General features: G+C 45.0%; 1 protein-coding gene across 3 annotated transcripts in view; it reads left to right on the plus strand.

Annotated features, from left to right (window-relative positions):
* Positions 1 to 20,106: 20,106 nt before the first annotated feature.
* Positions 20,107 to 27,674, plus strand: part of ALG6 (ALG6 alpha-1,3-glucosyltransferase) — a 43,819-nt gene continuing 36,251 nt past the window's right edge. The window contains exon 1 of one of the 3 annotated variants that reach the window (XM_061633293.1): positions 20,107 to 20,317. The gene's annotated coding sequence lies outside the window, so the exon portion shown is untranslated. Of the gene's footprint in view, positions 20,318 to 22,038; positions 22,236 to 23,101; positions 23,341 to 27,674 lie in introns of those variants that run through there. The other 2 variants (XM_061633290.1, XM_061633292.1) reach the window with 2 other exon arrangements.

A 27,674-nucleotide genomic window follows, 5' to 3' on the forward strand; every position in this document is an offset into this window, starting at 1 on the left:
TGTGTGTGTGTGTGTGTGTGTGTGTGTGTGTGTGTGTGTGTGTGTGTGTGTGTGTGTGAGTGAGTGATACACTTCTATCTGTGCGTCAGAAACATATTCTATGAATGGTAAGGATCCGATCGCTTCTTGATTTGAGTGGAAAGGGCCGGGCATCCAAATCAAGGAGCCATCAGGTGCTTATTCATTCGGGATCGTCGTTCTGACCTGCTCAGATGGGCCCTTGGAATAAAATGAATTGTTTTCCATGGCATCCGGTTGGCTCCCAGTGCCAGAAGCAGTCAAAGCTCTGCCATTTCACTCAGGCAAACCTAAAATCCCACATGACTGAGAGCCACGTGAAAGCGCATTTAGAATTATTGTTGTTAGGCACAAAGCATGGTTGAGAAAGACACACACACACAGAGAAACGGCCATTGATATTAAAACCAGGGAAGCGGGGGGGGGTAGTTAAAAAAAAGGCAGGCAGGTGGAACCGGACTTTGGAGGGATGTTTACAGTCTTGTAGTAGCCGAATGACGCCTCTAGGGGGCTTTCAGTGTGCGCCGAGTTTTCTTTCTCCCTTGGCTCGTTGCGTCTCTGTGATGGCGCCTTCCAGCCTCGAGGCCCATTGAATGAAAATTGCAACAGAACGAGGCACGCCTCATTCATTCTTGCATCTTGGGATAGAGCGTCAAATGGCAGCAAGTTAGCTCAGGAAGAAGAGAACTTTTTTTTTTTAGGGACTAAAGAAAAAAACCTGGGGAAAGCCACGTGAAGATTGCCATCGTTGTGATGGTCAAAGATGGCCATCGTTATGTGGCGTCTTCGGAAGATGTATATGGCTGGTGGTGTGTAGTTGGGCAGGCAGGCAGATATATAGACCGACGAGAGAAGCAGAGGAAGAGCCGAGAATGCTGTAGGATAGATAATCGATCCCAGATGCTATGTATTGATTTCACAGAATACATGTCCACCGCCTTCTGACCCCGCCGAAGTGTCAGTCAATGTCAAGAGCATCGTCATATATTTCAGGCACCCTGGGCCTATTCTGTTAACTGGGTCGATGCATCTGGACACAATGAAAAAAGTGGTGTGGAAGAATAATAGTTGCTTTACAATAAAAAAAAATAACTGGCCACTGAAATGGCTGGGCCTAACTTGGCTTGGTTTGATCCTACCAAAAATATTCAGCAAAACGACCAATTTACAGCTGCTGAGAAGAAGAAAAAAAAGTGGGGCGAGAAGAAGCAAGGTGGATAATACCCGATTCTGCTCTTTTCTTTGGTCACCGCAATATAGTATGCGTACCTGTAGGGGGCGATAGAGAGAGCACCTTGGTAAGGCTTGGAGTCCCATTCCCAAGAATTGTCCATTCCTTCCTGCCAGAGCTATTACAGCAGGAGAGAAGGTAAATTGTTCCCAATCCCAGCAGCTCCATCATTCATGTTCTCTGGATACACTAACAATGTACGTCTTTTTCCATTTTCTCTTCCCTACATTCCTCCAGACACATGGCAAAACTCCCTCCTCCCTAATGACTAGTGCCTGTTTAACCAGACACAACGCTCTGGCCTATGGAGCCTTTTCAAAAAAACAAGATATTTAGTTGTTTGTTTTTGTTACATTTATATCCTATCTTTCCATAAAAAATTCCCATGGTTGCTAACAATGAAAACCGTAGACATAAATAAGCAACATCACAATAATGATCACAGTAAAATCAGATCAATGCAGATCAAATCATGGCAGCCAGTTTCAATAAATAGTTAAAGTAAGCATACAGATGAACCACATAAAAACGAGTTTGCCTGTTGGTGGAAATCTGGAAGAATTCAGTAGCCTGAGCAGGATCATTCAGGAGAAGGCAGACCTTCAGGCAGCCTGTTCCCAAGCCATATAGCAATTTTTAGGTCATAACCACCACTAGTTGGGGACGGGACTGTAGCTAGGGGGTCTAGGGAGGCTTGCCCCCTACATTTTTCTGTCCCCCCCCCCAATTTTTTAAAGAAAAAACAATTACCAAAAAAATCCTGGCACCCTACTTTTGGCACCACCCTGAACTTTTAGGCTGGCTACAATCCTGGGGGTGGGGAGGGAATGAGTTGGCCAACAGCTGGCGAGGCATTTTTCCCTTTGGGATTCTTCTGTGCATTTGCTGAGATACCTTCTCTGGTGGTTTGGTGACTGAAGGAAAGAGCTTTTGGGGTGCTTGGAATTCTTGGAAAGAGATTACTGCTGCCACCACTTATATACATTCTGGTGCAAATCAATGAAAAAGAACATTGCACTTTTCACAGAGGCTATGCCATTCAAGGACATAGAACCCCAGGCTGCTCTTAGTGTCTATATGGAAAGCAAAATGTCCTTGCTTCCATAAATCTGTGTCTGGTGCACCCACGATCATGAGGGTTAATCGGGGGGGGGGGCAAAGGATGTTAGGAATGATGGCTATATCCTCTTCAGTTTTATGCACCTATTCCATTTTTTTAAAAAAAATCATTAACTAACTAAACACAGCGATAGAAAGGAAGGACGATCTATCTGTCACTCATCTTTTCAAAGGTACTTCACAGCCTTTGTCAGACTATTGGTCCATCTAGCTCAGCATTCCAGGAAGTCAGGAAGGAGTCTTTCTCAATCCTACCTGGAGATTCCAGGGATTGAACCTGAGACCTTTTTGTGCATGAAAAGCAGGAATAGCTTGTCGCTCCATGTCAGTTGGGCAGGGGAATCTGCTCCAGGTTTTAGTCTGAACTGAAAAACTAAAACCCAGGGTGGATTCCACTGCCTCATTGGCATAGACCCACCCACCACCACTGATGCAAAGCATGTGCTCTCTACCACAGCTACTGCCTCTCTTCACATTATAAGTTATTTTTCCATCATCACTCTCCGAGAGGTAACAACAGATACACAAAATCTTGCCACACCATATGTGACCTGCAGGTTCTGATCTGAGAGTAAATATTATAAATAAAATGCATTAGACCTCCCTGGGATTTTTTGAAGAATTGGGGTGGTAAGATCAAGTTGGGAGTCCCGATAAAAAGGACAATACAGCAGCACACAAGCAACATAATAGCTAACCTTTGGGGGGGTTTTGCTCACTGGGGTATTTGTTCAATGGCATTAGAGTACATTATCTCACATTGAAGCTGTTTCTCTGTATAATGTTGATATGTTTTTATAGTTTTTAAGTATATACTTACAAGATCTGAACAGGGTGGTTTATAACAGATGCTACTGGAGGTTGTTGATTCCTAGGGTTGCCATAAGTCGTAATCGACTTGAAGGGACATAACAACAACAACAATATAGCACTGGTCTTTGACCGTAATAAGTGATTGATTGATTATGTTACAGCTTTTGTTTTAGGGAGCATCCAGACACGCAATTCGTCACCTGGAGCCTGAAGTGATATAGTCCAGGAAGTGCTGGTTACAGAAACTGACCTTAAGACAGAGCACAAGGGGACTAGTTGTTGGTCAGAGGTTTAGCAGGCTGCTGTTCTTTTGATTTTGGTAGGCATATACAATAGAACAAGCAGGCATGGATTCTCACCCTTCACCCTTTATGTGAAAACCAAAGAAATCAGAAGAGCACTTGGAAAGTAAAATGTTGGAGATGTTGGAATGTATGAGGTTCAACTCCAACTTGTGGGTTGAGGCTGCATGGGGTTAAAAAGGGTAGCTAGAGAGGAGACCTCTTGGTTGCTAGGCTATACCTATCCCTTTGATCTCCTGCTGTCTCTCCCTTCCTGCTAGACTGATATGCAAAGGATGTTGATCCCAGTTCCTTCCCTCCTTCCCAGTCGTCTTCTTTTTTTCAAGAGGGGAGCAGACATCTTTTCTTTGTCTCTCCCTCTCCACCAGCATGAGGGCGAGTACTGGGCGCAGTGCTTGTTGCTCCAACTTAGCTAGTTAGCTAGATATAGGACTCTTTCCTATCAAACATGTACTTCCAGAATAAAGTAGTTATTTCTTATTTTAAAGCTTAAAGTCTCTGTCTGACTAATTGGCAGGGAAGGTATAATCTTAGCAAATATTCAAACACACACACATAAGCTCACTCAAAACTCTCTGTTCCGCTACACAACTCTGCAGGGTCCTACAGGTTATTGGGCCCAGCCTCCTATAGGAGAAAGGGAAACTAGAATGGCACCTAATCTTTCTAGCTAATGTAGTTTTCAATTGTGATAGATTCCCAGGAGCTGCCTTCAAACTGAAGAAGTTCTGGTGTGCCTGGTGGAGGGCTGTTGGCTTCAGGTCTGAAGAACCAGACTCAGATTCCCCCTCTCCTTTAATCTAATTGTAAAAAAGGCCTTATGCAACTGGATGTCCTTCACTATAGAGCCCATGGAGTGCAGCGGCTGAAATGTTAGAGTCTGGGCTATAGAAACACAGCTACCTTACATGGCATCCAGATATACCACTGTTTGCTGTTGTAAACACTTAAATGGAAGACATGCATGTGGCACAGTGGGCAGGTGCTAGAGACCCACAATCAATCCATGTCCCTAAGTATTCTGGGGAATGCACACATAGTGTAACCGTGGTGCCAGGAGAAGTGTAAAGCAGTTCTGGGGGTCTTTTCTCAGTTGACACTTTGAACTAGCCTAAGCTTATCTAAAATACACACAAGGTCCAACAAGTTTGCAGGGTGGATGCTTCAGGGATGGGAAATCTGTGGCCCTCCAGATGCTGTTGGACTACAACTCCCATCATCCTTGACCACTGGCTATTTGAGTGGAGCTGATGGGACTTAGGAGTCCAAGAACATCTGGAGAGGTGCAGGTCCCTACACTATACATCCCACTGAGCAGTAGTCAGCCTATTGTATCTGTTTAAATGGAAACATTACCAAAAATAATGAGAGCGGCAAAGCACAAGTGCTCTCAATCAGGTATGAAAGGTACACGTTTAGAGCACTTGTATTTGTACTTGGGTATGTAGCTGACCCCATAAAGTCAAGTGGGAATCAATTTCAGAATCCCAAGAACACCCAGTGAGCTTAATAGCTCTCTCTTAGCCAGGCCTACTTAATAATGTTGTTGTGAGATTGAAACACTGCTGGGCTTCTTTACAAAAAAGGTGTGATACAACTGCAGCTAGATAATTCTAGTTCTCTGCCAATAAAATGGGGATAATAGTTATATCAATGATAGAAATGGTGAAGTTAATCTGTGGCCCTTCAATTGTTGTTGGACTACAACTCCCATCATCCCTGACTATTGGCCATGCTGGCTTGGGCTGATGGGAGATGGTGTTCAGCAGCAACTGGAGGGCCTCAGGTTAGCTACCTCTGTTGAAAAGCATGTGACAGCTCAATAATATTGCATTATTATTGTTATTGTTATAATTATTACTAATACAAATGCTGCTGCTACTACTACTACTAATTTAAAACACCTAAGTATTAATGTAAGGCAGGAAAGGTCTTTTGCTAATTGTGAATTTGAGCTAACCTCTGGGATGAGTCCTTTTTACTCCTTCACTCATAGGATGGTATTCAGTGCTAGTCCAATTCATAGTAGACTCATTTAAGTTAGCAAACATGACTAACTTAGGTTAATTCATTTTAATGGGTCTACTCTGAGTAGAACTTAGTTAAATAAATCTGTATCTCCAGCAGTGTTTCCTTTTGGTGCAAAAAGAACTCCAAAAGGATCTTCCCAAAATGAGTGAATTGGCAACTTAAAGTTAAATGTAAGAAAGTGTAAAGTGAAGCACATTGGGACAAAAAATCCCTCTAACTTCACATATATATATTGATGGGGCAAATCAGGAAATAAATTTTGGGGTCATGGTGGATAGTTCAATGGGGGGGGGGAGCGTGCAGCATCTATGAAAAAGACAAATTCCATGCAATGGATCTTTAGTGAAAGGGCTAGAAAGTACTGAAATTCTCTTACGTTACTTGATGGTACACCCACATTTGGAATACTGTGTACAGTTCTTGTTGTGCCATCTCAGAAAGGACACCGGTGTTGGAAAAGGTGCAAAATGTGGAAACCAAAATGACCAGGGCTAGTTCCCTATGAAGAAAGGGAACCTTATAAGGATTTTAGACTTTTCAGTTCAGAAAAAAACCCTCACTAAGGCTACAATCCTATATACGCTCACCTGAAAGTTAGTTCCCTTTAATCAAAGGGGCTTACTTTTGAATAGTCATGCATAGGATTGCACTGTAAGGGTGGAACATGATAGGGGTTTAAAAATCAATGCATGATTTTAAAATGTATGCACAGTGTGAGGACAGTGCATGTAGAGATGTTCTTCCCTTCTCCCATCATACTAGAATTTGGGATTATTTGGGATTTGGGAACAGCTGCAGCACTAGGGGACTGAAGAAGACCTGCCCTGGGAGTGAGTATCTGAGCATTAGGGTGCTTGCTGCTCGCTCCTTTGGGTTGCTGTGTCTCAAGACAGCGGAAGTCCCTGGTAAGTGCTGCAAGGACTGGGACTCCCTGCCTGACCCTTGCTCCAGAGAGAGGCAGCAGTTAATGTTGCAGCCTCTTGCATCAGCTGCTGGCTGGGTCAGGAAGCATAAAAGCCCAGCTGTCCTTGGGTGGTGGCTGCTGCTGGCAGGGTTGCCACTAAAGGGGAGTCCTGAGGGCGCTACCCTCCTTCTATTACCTTTTTTTAAAAAATTGTTTTCTGTTAAACCAATCTGGAGGAGATTGGTGGTGGGGAGGGCATGTGGTGCATGTGCAGTTCCTGCAGAGCCTGTGCAGTGAAGTGAATGATAGGAGAAAGTCACCAGATGCCTTCAGAGTGAGAGTCTGTAACTGGCAGAAGGCTGACCCTCGCTGGGTGTGAGACAGGAGGGGGAGTAGATGGGCCCTGTGGGAAAAAGTTTGAATGGGTATGACTGTTCCCAATCCTCACAGAGGCCTACTGGGATAATTTGCTCCAGCAGGTTTTGTTGGTGGGCTTGTGTTGGGTCCATATCAGGTGTTTAGGAGGAGTCTTAGTACAGAGGAACATGGGTGATGCCACCCCAATTTCAGTGATTATGGGCAGAGGGAAATATAGCTAAGGGGATGTGGTGAATTACCATAGAAGATGAGGGCAAGGCTATCTGCACTTTGTTCCTTGCTGCCACTCTTCTCATCGATGGGTTCCTCGTTGCTCATCTGTTGTGTCCACTGGCCTGTGTGTGTTGTTTAATGCCAGATCGGTACACAATAAGATCACTCTCATCCATGATTTGATTGTGGATGAAGGTGCTGATTTGGTGTGCATTACCAAGACCTGGGTGGATGAGCTAGGAGGAGTTGATTTGACCCAACTTTGCCCACCTGGATACTTGATGCAACACCAGCACAGGCTGCAGGGATGGGGGGGAGGAGTTGCTGTGGTCTACAGAACTTCCATCTCTGTCACCAGGAAACCACTCTGTCTTGGAGCTGGCTGTGAGGGCCTGCACCTGATGTCGGGCCAAAGAGACAGTAAACTAGGGATGCTGCTGGTGTATCATCCACCCTGCTGCCCGGCAGTTTCTCTGACCAAGCTGACGGAGGCCATCTCAGCTGTGGTGTTGGAGCAGCCCAGAACGATAGTCCTGGGTGATTTCAATGTCCATGCTGAAGCTGCCTGTAGTGTTCCAGCTCAGGACTTCATGGCCTCCATGAGGACCATGGGGCTGTCTCAAGTTGTTACTGACCCAACACATAGGGCAGGGCCCACCGTCGGTTTTTGCTCCAGATGGAGGAAGGGGTGGTCTGGAGATGGGTGTGTGTGGATATCACCCCATTGTCATGGTCAGATCACTTCCTGGTGAAGTTTAGACTTATGGCTCTGATCCCTTCCTGCAGGAGTGGTGGACAGATTAAGATGGTCTGCCCCCAGAGCCTAATGGAATCCACAGGATTCCTGAATGCCCTGGGGAAGTTCCCAGTAGATAGAGCAGGTGACCCTGTTGAAGCCCTTGTCATACTGTGGAACAGCAAGGCGCATTGGGCTCTTGACATGGTTGCCCCCGAGCGCCCTCTCCAGCATTGTGGAGCCTGGCTTGCACCTTGGTACACCAGTGAGCTAAAGGCAATGAAACAGGCTGGATGACAGCTAGAGTGCAAGTGGCAAAAATGTGCTGTGAGGCTGATCGGGCATGAGTAAAACATCATAACTGTGCCTACTGTGTGGCGGTGAGGGCAGTGAAGAAGGCCCACTTCTCTGCCTCCATTGCATCCTCAAGTAGCCGTGGTGGAGCTTTTCTGTTTTGTCAGGGGTCTGTTCACATCAACTCCAGGAAATAGAGTTTTAGACCCTTCGGAGGCCCACTGCGAATTGTTTGCAAGGCACTTTGAGGGTAAAGTTGCTCGCCTCCATAGCAATCTTGATGCCCCTTCCACATCTACTGTAGTCCCCAATGAGGTGTCCAGTGCAATGTCTGCTGCACTTCTTGGGAACGGTTTCAGTTGATGCGGCCTGATGTCGTAGACAAGGTGCTTGCGATTATGCAGCCAGCAATGTGTCCTCTCGACCCTTGCCCTTCTTGGCTTATTAAAGCTTGCCGAGGGGGACTGACCTGTTGGAAGTGGGGCAAGAGTAACTCCTGTTTTGTTCTTTTGTTTATGTTCCAGAAGGGAGATAGAGCTAGGGTCCTTCAGATGAATAGGCTTGTTTACCTTTACCTGTGATGCTCTGACTGACTTCCTTCTGTTGCTAGACTGTTACATCTTTAGGGAAGCTTACCTGCCCCTCCTCCTGCCCTTTCCACTTCTTTCTTCGATTGTCTGGGAGAGAGGAGACATCCTTTTGTCTCTGCTCTCTCCCCAAGCCATGGGTCTAACTCCTGCACCTGGGTGTTACGCCTCCAACTTAGTTAGTTCATTAGAACTAGGTTTGCCTTTCTATCTACTATGTATTTCTATAAATAAAGTAGCTTTTCTTATTTTACTAAGTCTCAAGTCTCAGTGATCCTGATGCAGGGTAAAAGCCTGCTTTCTTAGGTAAATGAGCACACACGCTGGCACACTCGCATTTCAACATCTGCTGTTACTTAGCTGCTGTAGTGCTGCTTTAAACGAAATTAAGCAACACAAACACACACAGCCAACATGACTGAGTGGATCCAGGGTGTGGTCAATGCATCATTGTGGGAGGGAGTGGTTCCAGCTGCCTTGAAAGAGATGGTGATCCGACCACTCCTGAAAAAGCCCACCCTGGACCCATTGGTTTGTGATAACTACCGACCGATTGCAAATACCCCCTTTTTAGGGAACGTGATTGAGAGGGTTGTGGTGCAGCAATTGCAAGTACTCTTGGATGAAACAGATATTCTTGACCCATCCCATTCTGGGTTCAGGCCTGGTTATGGGACTGAATCAGCCTTGGTCGCCCTGATGGATTACTTTTATCGGGAGAAGGACAGGCGGAGTGTGATCCTGCTTACTTGATCTCTCAGCGGCTTTTGATACCATTGACCATGGTATCCTTCTGGGCCAACTGGGTGAGATGGGTATTGGAGGCACTGTTTTACAGTGGTTCCAATCCTATCTCCAAGGTGACTCTCAGAGAATAGCATTGGGTGACTGTCTTTTGGATCCCTGGCAGTTGTGCTGTGGGGTGCCGCAGGGTACCATCTTGTCGCCCATGCTGTTTAACATCTATATGAAGCCCTTGCGAGCAGTCATCAGGAGCTTTGGGGCGAAGTGTCTGTTGCAGAGTAGCATTGGGAATGAAGCATCTGAGTGAGCTTTTATGTGTTTGAATCTTTGATAAAAGATTACACCTTCCCTGGAATTAGTCAGACAGAGACTTTAAGCTTTAAAATAAGAAATAACAACTTTATTCTGGAAGTACATACTTGATAGGAAAGAGTTCTACATCTAGCTAAGTTGGAGATGGAAACACTAAGCCTAGTGTTTGCCCTCATGCTTGGAGGAGAGGGAGAGACAAAGAGTATGTCTGCACTCCCTCTCAAGAGAAAGTAGAAGGAAGGAGGGAAGGAGATGTGGTCAACATCCTATGCATATCAGTCTAGCAGGAAGGGAGAGACAGCAGGAGATCAAAGGATAGGTATTAGCCTAGCAATCAGGAGGTCTTCTCTCTAGCTACCCTTTTTAACCCCATGCAGCCTCAACCCACAAGTTGGAGTTGAACCACATATTCCAACAGTGTCAGCAGTATGCTGATGATACCCAGCTCTATTTCTCTGTAACATCTGAATCAGGAGAGGCCATGCAATCCCTGGACCGGTGCCTGGACTCGGTGGTGGGCTGGATGAGGGCCAATAAACTGAGTCTGAATCCTAGCAAGACGGAGGCGCTGTGGGTTGGTGGTTCCCAAGTTTAGATAATTAGTCAGTTGCCTGCTTTGGATGGGGTCATACTCCCTCTGAAAGAGCAGGTCTGTAGTCTGGGGGTGCTCCTGAATCCATCTTTGTCACGAGAGGCCTAGGTGACCTTTTACCAGCTTCGGCTAGTAAGACAGCTGTGGCCATTTCTGGACCAGGATAAACCACTGTTGTCCATGCACTGGTAACTTCCAGTGTGGATTACTGTAATGCACTCTATGTGGGGCTGCCCTTGAGGTTGGTCCGGAAGCTGCAGCTGGTGCAAAATGCAGTGGTGAGACTGCTCACTGGGGCAGGGTATCGCCAACATGTCACCCCGCTGCTGATGGAATTGCACTGGCTGCCCATTTGCTACTGGGCCAAGTTCAAGGTTCTAGTTTTGGTGTACAAAGCCCTATACAGCTCAGGACCAGGATACCTGAAAGACCATCTTATCCCTTATATACTGCGCTCTGCAGGTGAGGGCCTCCTGCAGATACCATCTTATCAGGAGGTTCGTTCTGCACAATATAGGAAACAGACTTTTAGTGTGGCGGCACCTACCCTGTGGAATTCCCTCCCCTTAAATATTAGGCCGGCTCCATCTCTGCTATCTTTTCCGCTCCTTTTGAAGACTTTCCTCTTTCAACAAGCCTTTTAAGTTGAGACATATCCCAGTCTGTGTCTTATTTTTTAAAATAATGTTTTTAACCCTTTAAAATGTTTTTAAAGCTTTTAAAAATGTTTTTAAAGTTGTTTTGTTTTAATGTATTTTAAGGTCTGTTTTTATGATGTTTTAAAGTGTTTTTAGTGCTTCTGTTTGCTGCCCTGGGCTCCTGCTGGGAGGAAGGGCAGGATATAAATCAAATAATAAATAAATAATAAATAAATGGACTGTTAGCAAAACACTATATGATTCTTGAGACAATGTATAGAGTTTATTCGAAAATCCACAGTTGGGCAATGCCTTTATTGGGACCAACCAAACTGTCACAGAAATATGGCAAGCCTTCAAGTTCTCCAGAACTCCTCATCAGGTAAGATGTCACACAAAGTGGGGGGAGGGATGAGGAAAAACAACTAAAGGACAAAAAATAGGCTGATGATGTAGTCATGAGGTCAACTGAAAGACTCCATTCCATGATGGAGAGTGAGGCTGAATAAGTCCTTCGCACGTACTACAGACACCAAGTTACACACCAAGGATTCTAGGATATAAGAAGCAATGGTTAATTCCCATCAGACGTTGTGACAGGTGCTTCCTTAGATGGCTTTAAAAGGGGATTCAACAAATTCATGGAAGACACATCTAGCACTTCCTGTAATGGTAAACTCAGTGTTGCCATGTGCCAACATAATCAATCGAGAATAGGACCACTGAGAAATAAGAGGTATCAGCATGCTCAGGTGAATCCTGAGATATGCAAAATCACACACATTAATAAAAGCACCCAAAGGGAACCACCATCCCCCATAAAAACAAGAAACATGTAGACTGCACATGTATGATCATGCTCAATGCTTTTCTGGAGCAATGTAATGCTGAGGGGTGGCTAGAAAACAAAAATGGAAAACGGGTGGAGATAAAGAATGAATCAGCTTGCTTGAGCTGCTTGTAACTTACAGGAAGGTATGGCTGGTGGGCTTCAGCCCGGAACAGGAGCTCTCCTATTAGGGGATGAAGATATACTGCAACATTTTACTGCAGATACTACTTGTCAATAGTTACTAGTCATAGCTATATGATTCAGAAGCAGTCTGCCATTGAATACTTAGTACTGGAATAGCAGGGGAGGGCTGTAACCTTCATAGCCTACTTATGGGCTACCTGGATGCAGCTGGTTAGTCATGTGGGGAGCCGGACACTGATCTAAGTGAACCTTTAGTCTCATCTAGCAGAACTCCTATGTAGACATGCCTTTCCCATGTCTGCCCCATATGTGCAAACTATACATTGGCTAGAATATACATTCAGTTTAAAACTATGCTCTTTCACATCTGATCCAACGTTTGTCAAAAATAACGTGCCTGTTTACACCTGCAATAATTCAAGCAAGCCTCAGACTTTTGGACAGAAGCTTATTGTATCATGTGTGAAAATGAGTGTTATCTTTTGGAAGTGGTGTAGATTTCAGTACCACACAGAACTCCAGAGCAACTATGGGACTTGATTGGGGACCTCATCTGGGCCCCCAAGAAAATTGTTGTGACCGAACCCCCAATGCTCAATCAAATTTGGAGGCAGCAGCAAATGGAACAAAAAATTCACATCTCTCCCATGGTCAGATTGCCCATTTGATGAGCAGAGATGGATCAGCTGAGGGGGTGTGTGGGTGTGCATGCGTGTGCATGTGCGTGCCTATGTGTGTGCACATGAGAGTATGGAGTGGCCCACACCCACTTTTGGCTACACTCACTACTGGCCGGAACGCCTTGGAGGGTTGTCCAAGGATGAATGCAGGTCAAAAAAGTCACTCCTACTTTAGGGCCTACACACCTACATGTAAATGTGTGTAGGAACCTGATAGCCCCTTTGTGAGTGACTTCGGGGACATGGGGATGAAGCACAGAATCAGCAGGGAAGTGTTTAACCCTTTTCTCTGTTGGAATATGTGGTTCAACTCCAACTTGTGGGTTGAGGCTGCATGGGGTTAAAAATGGCAGCTAGAGAGGAGACCTCCTGATTGCTAGGCTAATACCTATCCTTTGATCTCCTGCTGTCTCTCCCTTCCCGCTAGACTGATATGCATAGGATGTTGACCACATCTCCTTCCTCCTTCCTTCTTCTTCTTTCTCTTGAGAGGGAGAGCAGGCATATTCTCTTTGTCTCTCCCTCTCCTCCAAGCATGAGGGCAAACACTAGGCTTAGCGTTTGCATCTCCAACTTAGCTAGTTAGCTAGATGTAGAACTCTTTCCTATCAAGTATGTATTTCCAGAATAAAGTAGTTATTTCTTGTTTTAAAGCTTAAAGTCTCTGTCTAATTTGCAGGGAAGGTGTAATTTTTAGCAAAGATTCAAACACACATAAAGGCTCACTCAGTCTCTCCATTCCCAGTTTCGCCACTCTCCGACAGGTTATGGGCCCAGCCATGCAAAAGGAGATCTGAGTAACTAAAGGAGCTTTTGTGTTGTGAATCAAGGAAGCTAGTAAAGACCTTCGGAGTTTAGTCAGTAAAGAGTTAAGCCTTTTTCTTAAGGATGGCTACCATGGAACAACAGCTAAGCCTTGACAAACTTTCACCTGGAAACTGGAAGCTGTGGTCATTTTGGATGGGATGTCACTTAAAGCCATTAGAAGCTAATGGAGGTGATCAAAGACCCGCAACCGGGACCAGAAGCCTTGCAGGAAGCAAGGAGAGTTTGGACTGAGAAAGACGAAAGAGCTCAGGATCTCATTGTCAAATGCGTGACTAACTCGCAAATCCCCTTGATCATTAACTGTAAAAATGCCAGAGAAATGTGGATTGCACTGGAGTCTAACCACCAGCCAAAAAGCCAAGGGCATTTAATTTCAATTTAATTTCAATGTTACGAAGTCTTATTAACTTGCAAATGAGGGATGATTCATTTGAAGCTCACTAAATTTATGGTGTTAATTCAGGGAATAGAACAAGCAGGCACACAATTGGATGAGCTGGTACAGATTGCTTTGTTTCTAGATTCCCTCTCAAGATCAATGGAAACATTTTCCTTTATATTACAATAACAGAAAAAGACTCTAAATGAAATTATATCAGAAGTAAGGGAACAATTCCGTCAGGAAAGCAAAAGGAGAGTTGCAGGAAAGGACAGCGTCTCCTCTTTCCTAAGTAAACAAAGTTCTGGTTGACTGCCAGTCAAATGCAGATTTGAGGAACAAAAGGGATCCAAAGGTGTGAAAGCCAAGCAATGTTTTCTATGTGGTTCGGAAAAACACCTTAAAAACCAGTGTGATAAGAGCGAGAGGTCTGAAGGACAAAATAGAGGATTTAAAAGGACAGAGAAGAAAGATGTCAAGAGTTTACAAGTAACTGTTGAAAAATGTTGTAATGATACTAAAGTCTATATAGATTCCGGAGCAAGTGCTCATCTGATAAATACAAAGACTCTGTTTGAAAATCTAACCCCACGTGGAGGCACAGTCAGAGTCGCTGACTCGTGGGAGGTGCCTATAAAGTGGGCGGGAGATGCAAAGCTAGTCTGCCATACGCCAAGCGGCACAAAGGAAATTTACCTTAGGAATGCCCTCTGGACACCAGGAATTTTGAATAATTTGATCTCAGTAAGTGAGGCAACAAATAAAGGATGTTCAGTGTTATTTGAACAAGATTCCTGCACAATTTCTAGAGATGGTGAAATTATGTGCACAGCTACTAAGAGAAAAGGAATGTATGAAATCAATCAACAAAGTCCAGAAGCTAATGTTGTAAAGGGCTACTGTAACAAGTCATGTTTGCATATGTGGCACAGGAGACTTGGGCATAAAGACATTGCAAAGATTAATACTCTTCAAAAGAATAATTTAGTAAGAGGCATGAAAATTGAACCCTGCCAAGAAAAGGGGAGATGTACATGCTGTGTGAAGGCTAAAGGGACGAGACCAAGTTTTCCTAAGCAGAGTGAAAAGAAGACCAAGCGCCCCCTAGAGTTGATTCACAGCCACATTTGTGAAATGCCAATTCCTTCAGCTGGTGGAAATAAATATATTGTTAGTTTTATTGATGACTATTCAAGATTCACCATAATTTAGATATTGAAGGAAAAGGGGCAAATGCTTCAGAAACTCAAAGAGTATATTGCAATGGTGACCACTAAATTTCAGAGAAAACCACAAATGCTACGTTCTGACAACGGGGGGGGGTGAGTCATGTCTCATGCTACCCAGCAGTTTCTGTGTGAAAATGGGATTGAGCATCAGACCACTGTACCCCACAACCCAGAACAGAACAGAGTCTCAGAGAGAAAATTCAGAACCCTAATTGAGATGGTGAGATCCATGCTGGAAGATGCTAATCTCTCACAGAAACACTGGGGAAAGGCAGTGTATACTGCCACCTATCTACAAAATCGTTTGCCAACAAAGGTGAATGGCAACAAGACTCCATTCGAATTATGGTATGGGCGCATACCCAGTTTGGCTCATTTAAAGGTGTTTGGATCAAAAGTGTACGGTCACATTTCACACCAGAAAAGAACCAAATTGGACAACACTACAAAGGAAGGAATCTTTGTTGGATATTCTTCAAAACAAAAGGGATACAGAATCCTAAATCCCAAAACAGAAAGGATTGAAATCCAAAGAGCTGTCTACTTTGATGAAGGTCAAGGTGCATTCCAACCAGAAGGGGCACCATTCCAAGACCACGACAGTGAAGAAGATAAAGTAGAAATACCGTACAGTACTACAGATTACAGCAACATACCAGCACTGGAGGACAGTGAGGAATCAGAGCAAGAAGGGGAACCTGCACAGCCAGAAGGGGCAGCAGAGAATCCTATACCAAAACACTCTAACCGCACCAACAGAGGTGTACCTCCACTGAGACTGTCCTACCTTGCAAGAGCTGATGAACTTCCAGAACCAGAGACCTGGAAAGATATTGAAACTGTAGTCAAGCATACAACAATCAGGACACTCCTGAGTGTCGCTGCCAACCAGAAGATGCAAGCAGAGCAACTAGAAAGAAAAGCTGCAAGAGCATGGAATGACAAACTGAACCAAATACTCTTGAAACAAGGCTATAAAAGAGGCGAAGCAGACTGTATAGCAGATTCAAGAACAACAAATGGACTTATATTTTGATTTATGTAGATGATTTACTACTGGCTTATGAGAATCCACAAGACAAGCAAGAGTTAGTAAATAATCTAAGCAAGGAAGTTGAAGTGAAATGTCTAGGCGACATCACATACGACCTTGGAATACAAATTGAAAGAGAGGATGATGGATCCTTTCTTCTAAATCAAAAACAAAAGATTCAAGACCTACTTGAGAGTCTAGGACTGAAGGATGCACATCCAGCACCTACACCAATGGAAGTAGGATACTTGAAACCAGATCAGAACAATGAACCCTGGGAAGACAACGAAAGCTACAGACAAGCTATAGGGAAACTCCTATACATCAGCACAATAACCAGACTAGATATGGTGTTAGCAGTGGGATACCTTTGTAGAAAAACCAGCTTGCCAATCAAGAAAGACTGGGAAGCAGTCAAGAGAGTGGCAAGATATCTGAAAGGCACTGCAAACTTAAAACTAAAGCTATCAGCTACTCAAGATCCTAAGCTTCTAGGATATGCTGATGCTGACTGGGCTGGAGACACCAAAGATCGTACGTCAACCAGTGGAAACTTGTTCTACCGTGGGCAGTCACTTATCTGCTGGACAAGTCGAAAGCAAGAGACTCTAGCACACTCATCTACTGAGGCAGAGTATGTATCAGCTGATGAGGCATGAAAGGAAATGCTGTGGCTATGCAAGCTTCTAGGAGACTTGGGCATATCTGAACCAGAGCCTATCAGAATACTTGAGGACAATCAAGCTTGCATAACACTCTCAGAATCAGAAGGGCAAAGTTCTCGCATGAAGCACATTGATGTGAAGTTCCACTACCTAAAGGACATAAGGAAGAAAGGATTTCTAGAGATGACCTACTGTCCAACAGAAGAGTTGACAGCTGATGCTTTGACCAAGCCATTAGGCAAAGTCCAACACCAGAAGCTACGAGACAAGATGCACCTTGTAGAATGAACCAAGTTCTCGTTGAGAAGGGGTGTTGGAATATATGGGGTTCAACTCCAACTTGGGTTGAGGCTGCATGGGGTTAAAAAGGGTAGCTAGAGACAAGACCTTCTTGGTTGCTAGGCTTTACCTGTCCTTTGATCTCCTGCTGTCTCTTCCTTCCTGCTAGACTGCTATGCAGAGGATGTTGATCCCAGTTCCTTCCCTCCTTCCCAGTCTTCTTTCTCTCGAGAGGGGAGCAGATATTTTTCCTTTTGTCTCTCCCTCTCCTCCAAGCATGAGGGCAAACACTAGACTTAGTGTTTCCACCTTCAACTTAGCTAGTTAGCTAGTTAGATGTACAACTCTTTCCTATCAAGTATGTACTTCCAGAATAAAGTAGTTATTTCTTATTTTAAAGCTTACAGTCTCTGTCTGTCTAATTTGCAGGGAAGGTATTATCTTTTAGCAAAGATTCAAACACACATAATGGCTCACTCAGTCTCTCCATTCCCAGTTTCGTCACTCTCCGACATTACTGAGCATGACATAGTACTTTGAACTCTACTTATCTATGGCCTGAAGATATACATTGTAGCCAATGCCATTTTGCTATAGCTTTGGAGGCTTGGGTGCAGTCAGTGCTTGAATGGAAGATTGCCTGCAGACCCTTATCCACATCACCTTGTGTTTTGCTGTGGGAGAAAGGTGGGTATGTAAATGTAGACTGGCCAGATGGAAAAGAAGACTGGGCTCTTGCCCCTGTATTAGTTGTACAGAAGAGAGAATTTCAGGAGGTGTAGCCTGTCATGCAAGCTCCATATACTCAAATTTACCCTTGGATACACCTGCTAAAAGTGCAGGAGCCCTGTTCTCTTTTGCATCTAGCCAGCATAAATAAATATAGCAAGTAAAGATGCTGTATTACAGTGGTTCCCAACCTTTATAAGTATGGGACCCCCTTTGTAAGCTCAAAGAAATTTGTGACCCCCCCCCCAGGTAATTGTAATGTTAGTCTCTGTTAATTAGAAAAATAGTGCGTGGCAAAATCACATCTTGAAATGTCCTTTTCCATAAAAAGCTCCCTGCAGACAGAGGGATGTTGCTTTCTTTTCTTAATGCAAAGGTCCAATCAAATTGGGATCCCCCCCCATAGTCTGAAGATGTACAGTCCTGTCTCCCAATACCAGTGGGTTAGAGTGTTGGGCTAAGATTCAGGTTCAAATCCCCACCCAGCCATGAAGCCCCTCTCTCTCAGCCTGACCTATCTCACGGGGTAGGTATAAGGATAAAATGGAAGGCGCCAGGCCCAGCCTCCAAGAGGTCTTATGTATCTTTAAAAGTTGTGCAGGGGGAAGGGAGAATTTTACCTTGTGGTTTTTCCCATTACAGTGTTGCAAGAACACCTGCACTTGGCTGACTTTCTCTTCTCCTAAAGATACAGGATCAGTCTCAGGGATTGAACCTGGCAACCCTATTTGTGATTGACATTATTTACTCCGGTCCTACTCCGCCCACCATTTCAAAGGTGAGGCGATGGCTGCTCGTCCGCCTTGTTCAAGTGCGGGCTTGTTTTCCGTCCCTGCAGATTGCTGCCTGGCTTAAAAAGGCTTTGCCTCGGTCGCTTCTGCCGTGGCATTGACAGGTCTAGGATCAGTGATTGGGGAAGGCGTAAAGGACACGCCGGAACGCTGGGGCGGGCGAAGGGAGCAAAGTCTCTTTCGGGGAGGGCGGGGACAAACAATCTGGAGCGGGAAGGCCGCTGGCTCTCTTGTTAACCCTTGGCGGGCTGGTCGGCTTTGCTGACCCACTCCTTTCCACGCCGCCAGGAGCAAGGCGATGAGGAAGAGTCTGAATGCAGTCAAAACATATAACGGAGTAATCGGCAACCCAGAAAAGACTGCAAGATCTTCTCTGAGCTGGGGCATGACTGGGGGAGGGAGAAGAGAAATCTGTAGCAATGAGGGCTTTAAAATTCGTTCTAGCTTTAGAAGGGTTCTTCTGTGTTGAAGAATGCAAGGTAAGCAAATAGGAAACCAAAACGAGGCGCTGGTGCGTTCCTTACTTTCAGTGGAAGATCCCCCGTTTGACCTTCCTGTAGGCCTGCACCACTCTCTGTGGGTTGGTTCTGAGGCGAGGAACAAATGAAATGAAATGAAATATATTAGCAGACACACTTAGGAGGCGCTTGGCATTAGGTCACACAATAACCTTCATTCGTGAACCAGTGACCCACCCATTCCACTGTTTTCAGTGGGACTTTGTCACAACTAACTTTGCTGAATTGTAGCTAAAGTGTGTGGTTTTTTAAAAGTACATGATTTCGAAGCCAGCAATGCTGGAGGCTGGATTTTAGGAGTTGATAAAATAAAAATGAATCTCTGAACTAGACCCAAACAAAAGTATAGAAGACCTTTCCTATAAATAGGGAGACTGTAGGATCCATATTGTTGTTGTTATTGTTGTTGATAGTAATACTAGTATTAATATTAATATTATTAATTTGCAAACTCTCTAATCAAGAAGGGCTGGACTTAGAAGTAAGCCCCTACAGAGTTCAATTCCAAGCACACTTACTAGGAAATAAGACTGCAATTCTAACCACTGAATTCAGTAATGCTTACTCACAGGTAAATGGGATTAGGACTGCAGCCTAAACATCACTGAATGCAAAGGGATTTACTTCCCAGTGAACGTGTATAGCATTCTATTCTATGACGGCATAGAAATATTGCTAATAAGACACATCTCATAGATAGAGTTTGTCTCGGAATGTATGATTAAAACATACTGCCGAAACAGTGTCTCTGGCCAAATAAAGGACGCTCAAGTATCTTATATTGTCTATGAAAAAAAATGATGAGGCTGAGTTCCCGCATGCTACGTTCATCACTGGAAGAATGTACATTCAAGTGATGAATTACATGTTTAGAAGAGATACTGCGCATCACACACCACAGCTGTCCAGACTCCCCTATCTGCTCCAATGCAGCCCTTTTCAGCGGAGGGAGTTCCTAGGTGCCACTGCATCAGCGATGCCGGATGAGAGAGCGAATTCTGGAGGCGCATGTCTGAATCAGCCTTGAGGCTGGCCTTTGGCACGCCTCCAGGAAAAGGGGGTCCAAGAACTGTCCTTGATGTCCTGCAGCCTCAATCTGCACAACCTGCTTACAGGCATCCAGAAAGAAAAAGAAAACCTTCCGCTGCCTGGTTCTGAAGTTACAACCACTTGCGTGGATTTAAAATGCCACTTTACGTCTACGGACTCTACGCCAGTATTAATAACGGAGAGAGAAACCGAGCTCTTGCCACCCTAACCTGAGTGTAAGAAAGTTGCGGTTTGGGACTAACTGCCAGGTAAGTGGGAGGGTAAGTGATCTTGGCTGCAAGATCTTCAACTAGAACGTGCGTGTGTGCCTTTTCTAGAACCACACCTGTCGTTGTTGGTTCTGCACTCCTGGACAGCTTCAGACTGTTCCTTTTAGGCAACTTTCCCCCCTTGCAACAAAAACACGTTGGCGTGGGCGAGGAAGTTAAAAGATTTCACAACTGAAAGAAACGGAATGGCTTTCCTTTTGCCTCTGGCGTGACCCCCCCCTTTTTTTGGTAGACGAAGGGATATAATTGAACCTTCATTTCACGAACACCTTATTTCCCCGTCTCTATCAAATGTGCGGGAATCTGCTTTCCAAGCAGCTAAATTAATCCAGTTTGCTCAAATCGTTTAAATATCACGACTGAACGTGAGGAAAGGAGGTTTTACCTTACTGGCTTATTTAAAAAATAATAATTCTGATTTAGAAGAGGCTGGATTAGCATGGATATTGCCTTTTCAAGGACCTCGCCACTGTTAAATAGACTGTTAAGTGCGTTTTATAGCTGGCGAGACTGATCCCACTTCTGTCTGGAGAGAGACGTGCTACGTTCATGTCTACCTGCTACATTACACACTCGCTGACTAAAATACTTCCTGTGGATGTACTACCAATGCTCTGTATCTTTTAAGTACATGACGCTAATCGTTTTAGGGCTAGTAAAACCGAACTCCGTAAAAAAATCCCTAGAACCTCAGCACTGTCCCTCAGAAGGATGGGTGGATTCGTATCGTTCAGATTGATTATGATGTGCTCCGTTAAGGAGAGCTGATCTCAAAAGGTAACCAGGAACTGTATGGAGAAGCTAAGCCTGCAGATGTTGCATCAAGCCCTGAAAATCCAGGAGATTCTGCCTTCCATATTTCACACTTGATCTCACATTGTGCTGTGGACAGTATAGTTTATGGTCCTCAGGTGATCCAAAGCTCACCAGAGCAGAACCTCACGAATATTTATTCCCTCCCTTCAGTTCTAGGACATTTTTCAGTTCTCTCGTAAGTCGCTCTGATCTCCTGCTGGTAGGGTGAACAATAAACCTGGTAACTAAATGAGAGCCTTTGAGCATGTGCAGAGTATTTGACTTTCAAACAGCCACACAGCATCAGCTTTGTGTGGTAGTGAGGTGTTCAAATACGTTATTTCATGCCAGGCTTGAGTAAAAAATTATCTCATTAAGCACTCAGTGGATAACTGCTTAGAGCTTAACAAAATTGATTTTTTTCTTCCTTCATAGCGACATTTCACATTACACATGAACAAACACAGGTTTGCTAACCAACGGGTTGCCACAAGCAAGACAAATTATCTGAAGAGTATACCTGCATGATGGGCATATTTTCAAACACCTTTTGTCACATTCACCGTGCCCTACAAAAAAACTTGTACACCAAAAAGGGAAGAAGCCTTTAACATTCTACTGACGCACAGATAAAAGGTTTTGAAGGTTGTCTTTGAGAGCAAGTATGGCTAAGGGTGTGATCTAAATGCTGCTGGTTTACATCTCAGGTACCATCACCCCTAGGCAAGCCTCCGCCTCTAACAGGCCTGTCTGCAATATGAGGACAGTAATTCTATTCTCCTGTACAACACCATTGTAAGGATTATTGTGAGCAACTCTAACACCAAAGGTGCTATATCTTTTAACACGCCGTCATGACGTCATGTGACGTGGAGGCGGCGCGGCAAAGATGACTGACTGGGCGGGCTACGCGGCGGCGGAAATAGCGGGAGGCCGGCGGCGGAAGCAACAGTTTGGGCAGGCCGGCTGCAGGGCAGCGGCGCCGTGCGAGTGAGCAACCGAGGCAAGCACGCTGGCTGCGCAGCACTAACACCAGAAGCAGCCTGGGCGGGCGAGTGAACGAGTGGGGCGATCGGCCGCCGGCGCCGCAGCAATAGTAGAGGCAAGCGGATTGGAGTGTGGGTGCCGGAGGGGCAGGTGTCTCTGTGTTTGGGAGACGCAGGAGGAGGAGTCCCTGTTTGTGGGAGTGCGCGCGCGCGCGGGAGTTCCTGTGGGGCGGCGTGTGAGTCCCCGTATGTGTGAGTCCCTCTGTGTGTGTTTGGGAGACTGCGGGGGGATTCCGTGTGTGTGTGAGCGCGCGTGTGCTTGGGGGTCTGGGGGAGGAGTCCATGGGGTTGTGTTTGTGAGTGGGTGGGTGTGTTTGGGAGGTGGGTGTGTGGATATGTGTGTGGATGGAAGTCGGAGTTCTTGTGTGTATGTGCTTTGGAGTCCTGGGGGGGGTCCCCTCTGTCTGTGTGTATTTGGGAGTTTGTGGGGGGGGGTGGAAAGTGTGCAGGGGCAAAGCACCTAGTAATAAAAATGTAAGCCCTCGGCTGTCATGTGGGGTACAATGGCAAAGACTGCAGGGTGAGCTGGTGGGCTCGGGCCGCACAGGGGGAGGGGGAGTGGCAGCCTGCAGTAGCAGTGCAGGCTATGTAGGAGGAGGTGGAGGCAGCGGTGGGTGAGAGGGCTGTGGCCTGGGCCTGGATGGATGGATGGATGGAAGGGTGGATGGCCTTGGTAATCCGTGGGGGAGGCAATGGGAGGTTTGGTGCTTTGTGGAGGGATGGGGAAAGGTTTGGTTACCTGTGGGGGTGGAAAAGGGGATAGCTTTCATGACCTGTGGGGGGAAGGGGAGCTTTGGCAACACTAGATGGGGTTGGCGAGGGAAGGGAGAGGGACAGAGCCCCTACTAAATGCTTATAATGTAATGGGTTTGGGATTGGACTAAAAGGTTTTTTGGGACCCTTCAATGATGTGATTTTACAGGTGCAATATGGGATTCTGCGAAGAAAGGGGATTGTTAAAAAGGTCAAACCAGTTTGTTAAGTAAGCGGTCCAAGCCATGTCAGTTAAATGCCTGCTTGGATATAAACTATATCGGAAGGACAGGGAAGGACGTATTGGTGGCGGAGTCGCTCTATACGTGAAAGAAGGCATTGAATCCAGCAAGCTGGAAACCCCAAAAGAGGCGGACTCTGTGATGTTCCTGTATTAATGTAAATATGGTAAGTGCTGTTTGTATAGAAGATATATGGCAAGTGGAGTGAAAGAGGAGGGGGGAGTAGATGAGCAGTAGAATGCTGGATGATTGGCTGAGCGTTTGAATGGCTTGGAGTATAAATGGAAGAATGACAGTTGAATCTGGGTGGACGGTGATAGTCAGCGGATGTTAGTGTGGACGTTGTTAGGAGGTGGGTGTTAGTTGGTGGATGTCAGGAGAGTGTGGAGAAAGAGGGAATTGGAGTTCTAGTTAATAATAAGACAAATATCACAGGAAGAGATGAAACCATATGCTTTTGTACCATTATAAAAGTAATCTTGTTATTTCTGATATTTAATAAATACTATTTTGGTTTACCGAAGGCCTGATCCTTGGCTGGGGAATATGCAGACCAGAAGGGAGGGCAAGGTAATTTCCAAGGCTGAAGGGAAACAGTAACGAATGGTGGCTGCGGTGAAGAGAAGAATAATAACATTACAAGTATCCAGCGCAACCCAGAGTTATATGTGTAATCTATATAGATACCAAGGGGTTGGGAACAGCATACGCACGCAGTCACAAAAGTAACCAGATAGAGAGAGACTCAGGCAAAGTCTCTGGGAATATTGGTTACAGGACGTGACTGGTGGTGCTGCCTAGCAGGGGGATCTAGTGAGATCTGTGCTAGAGCAGAGAGAGAAACCATATAAAGGACAGTCCGGACTGGTGGAGTCCCTGGTGGTGCCTAGTGAAAGGCAGTAGCCACAAGCAGGTAGGAACCTGACAGGGAGAGCCGGGGAAGGGTGTCACAGACTCCTCCACAGAATCGTTGTGGGTGGTGATACCATGCCCCAGGAGGGATTTAATTCTGGGAACGATCTATCGTCCCCCTGATCAAAACACTCAGGGAGACCTGGAGATGAGATATGAAATTGAGGAAGCATCCAAACTAGGAAATGTGGTAGTAATGGGTGACTTCAACTACCCAGACATAGACTGGCCGCATATGTGTTCCAGTCATGACAAAGAAGCAAAATTTCTAGATATTCTAAATGACTATTCCCTAGACCAGTTGGTCATGGAACCGACCAGAGGGACGGCAACCCTGGACTTAATCCTCAGTGGGGACTGGGACCTGGTGCGAGATGTAACTGTTGTTGAACCGATTGGGAGCAGTGACCATAGTGCTATTAAATTAAACATACATGTAACTGGCCAATTACCAAGAAAATCCAACACAGTCACTTTTGACTTCAAGAGAGGAAACTTCACAGAAATGAGGGGATTGGTAAAAAGAAAGCTGAAAAACAAAGTCCAGAGGGTCACATCACTCGAAAATGCTTGGAAGTTGTTTAAAAACGCTATATTAGAAGCTCAACTGGAGTGCATACCGCAGATCAGAAAAGGTACCACCAGGGCCAAGAAGATGCCAGCATGGTTAACGAGCAAAGTCAAGGAAGCTCTTAGAGGCAAAAAGTCTTCCTTCAAAAAATGGAAGTCTTGTCCGAATGAAGAAAATAAAAATGGACACAAACTCTGGCAAAAGAAATGCAAGAAGACAATAAGGGATGCTAAAAAAGAATTTGAGGAGCACATTGCTAAGAACATAAAAACCAACAACAAAAAATTCTATAAATACATTCAAAGCAGGAGACCATCTAGGGAGGCGATTGGACCCTTGGATGATAAGGGAGTCAAAGGCGTACTAAAGAACGATAAGGAGATTGCAGAGAAGCTAAATGAATTCTTTACATCTGTCTTCACAGTGGAAGATCTAGGGCAGATCCGTGAACCTGAACTAACATTTGCAGGAAGGGATTCTGAGGAACTGAGACAAATAGTGGTAACGAGAGAGGAAGTTCTAAGCTTAATGGACAATATAAAAACTGACAAATCACCGGGCCCGGATGGCATCCACCCGAGATTCTCAAAGAACTCAGATGTGAAATTGCTGATCTGCTAACTAAAATATGTAACTTGTCCCTGGGGTCCTCCTCTGTGCCTGAGGACTGGAAAGTGGCAAATGTAACGCCAATCTTCAAAAAGGGATCCAGAGGGGATCCCGGAAATTACAGGCCAGTTAGCTTAACTTCTGTCCCTGGAAAACTGGTAGAAAGTATTATTAAAGCTAGATTAACTAAGCACATAGAAGAACAAGCCTTGCTGAAGCAGAGCCAGCATGGCTTCTGCAAGGGAAAGTCCTGTCTCAGTAACCTACTAGAATTCTTTGAGAGTGTCAACAAGCATATAGATAGAGGTGATCCAGTGGACATAATGTACTTAGACTTTCAAAAAGCGTTTGACAAGGTACCTCACCAAAGACTTCTGAGGAAGCTTAGCAGTCATGGAATAAGAGGAGAGGTCCTCTTGTGGATAAGGAATTGGTTAAGAAGCAGAAAGCAGAGAGTAGGAATAAACGGACAGTTCTCCCAATGGAGGGCTGTAGAAAGTGGAGTCCCTCAAGGGTCGGTATTGGGACCTGTACTTTTCAACTTGTTCATTAATGACCTAGAATTAGGAGTGAGCAGTGAAGTGGCCAAGTTTGCTGACGACACTAAATTGTTCAGGGTTGTTAAAACAAAAAGGGATTGTGAAGAGCTCCAAAAAGATCTTTCCAAACTGAGTGAATGGGCAGAAAAATGGCAAATGCAATTCAATATAAACAAGTGTAAAATTATGCATATTGGAGCAAAAAATCTTAATTTCACATATACGCTCATGGGGTCTGAACTGGCGGTGACCGAAGATGAGAGAGACCTCGGGGTTGTAGTGGACAGCACGATGAAAATGTCGACCCAGTGTGTGGCAGCTGTGAAAAAGGCGAATTCCATGCTAGCGATAATTAGGAAAGGTATTGAAAATAAAAGCCAATATCATAATGCCATTGTATAAATCTATGGTGTGGCCGCATTTGGAATACTGTGTACAGTTCTGGTCGCCTCATCTCAAAAAGGATATTCTAGAGTTGGAAAAGGTTCAGAAGAGGGCAACCAGAATGATCAAGGGGATGGAGCGACTCCCGTACGAGGAAAGGTTGCAGCATTTGGGGCTTTTTAGTTTAGAGAAAAGGCGGGTCAGAGGAGACATGATAGAAGTGTATAAAATTATGCATGGCATTGAGAAAGTGGATAGAGAAAAGTTCTTCTCCCTCTCTCATAATATAAGAACTCGTGGACATTCAAAGAAGCTGAATGTTGGAAGATTCAGGACAGACAAAAGGAAGTACTTCTTTACTCAGTGCATAGTTAAACTATGGAATTTGCTCCCACAAGATGCAGTAATGGCCACCAGCTTGGATGGCTTTAAACGAAGATTAGACAAATTCATGGAGGACAGGGCTATCAATGGCTACTAGCCGTGATGGCTGTGCTGTGCCACCCTAGTCAGAGGCAGCATGCTTCTGAAAACCAGTTGCCGGAAGCCTCAGGAGGGGAGAGTGTTCTTGCACTCGGGTCCTGCTTGCGGGCTTCTCCCAGGCACCTGGTTGGCCACTGTGAGAACAGGATGCTGGACTAGATGGGCCACTGGCCTGATCCAGCAGGCTCTTCTTATGTTCTTATGTTGGTAATGTAAGGCAGGTCCATGGGTTCCAATAGCTGGACATAATAATAATAATAAAATTTTATTTTTAGGCCGCCTATCTGGCTGAAAGAACGGCCACTCTAGGCGGCGTACATAATTAAAAATACAACATATAATACAGTTTTAACATATAAAACAATTATAATCCACCAACCTACATCTATACACTGTAAACTAAAATTATCTAGGAGACTTGTATGCCCGCTGAAACAACCAAGTTTTCAATCCTTGGCGGAAACCTACCAGGGAGGGGGCATGGCGAAGGTCGTATGGCAGAGAGTTCCAGAGGGTGGGGGCCACAACTGAGAATGCCCTCTCTCTGGTCTGCACCAGCCTAGCTGTCTTAACTGGTGGGACTGAGAGAAGGTCTTGTGAGGCAGATCTCGTCAGGCGGCATATTTGGTGATGCTGGAGGCGCTCCTTTAGATAAACTGGACCGACACCGTATAGGGCTTTAAAGGTTAACACCAACACCTTCTAGAGAAGCAAAAGTAATAGGCTAAAGACTGTATATGGATATTAGAATATATATGTGTGTATATAAGAATAGAGAAATAAGGGGGGAAATGAGGGCCATTAAGGCCAGCCATTTGAAAGTAAGGACAAGGAGTTTGTGCAGATCTGGAGGCAAACAGGAAGTTAGCGTATGAATTTAAGGAGGGGCACCATGATCAGAGTGATGAATGAGACAAATGATATTAGGAACATTGGGGATATATACTGAGTCAGACCATTGGTCCATCTAGTTCAGTTGTTTATATTGACTGGCTGCAGACT

This window comes from Rhineura floridana, chromosome 6, assembly GCF_030035675.1.
Source record: "Rhineura floridana isolate rRhiFlo1 chromosome 6, rRhiFlo1.hap2, whole genome shotgun sequence".
Taxonomy (NCBI): Eukaryota; Metazoa; Chordata; class Lepidosauria; order Squamata; family Rhineuridae; genus Rhineura; species Rhineura floridana.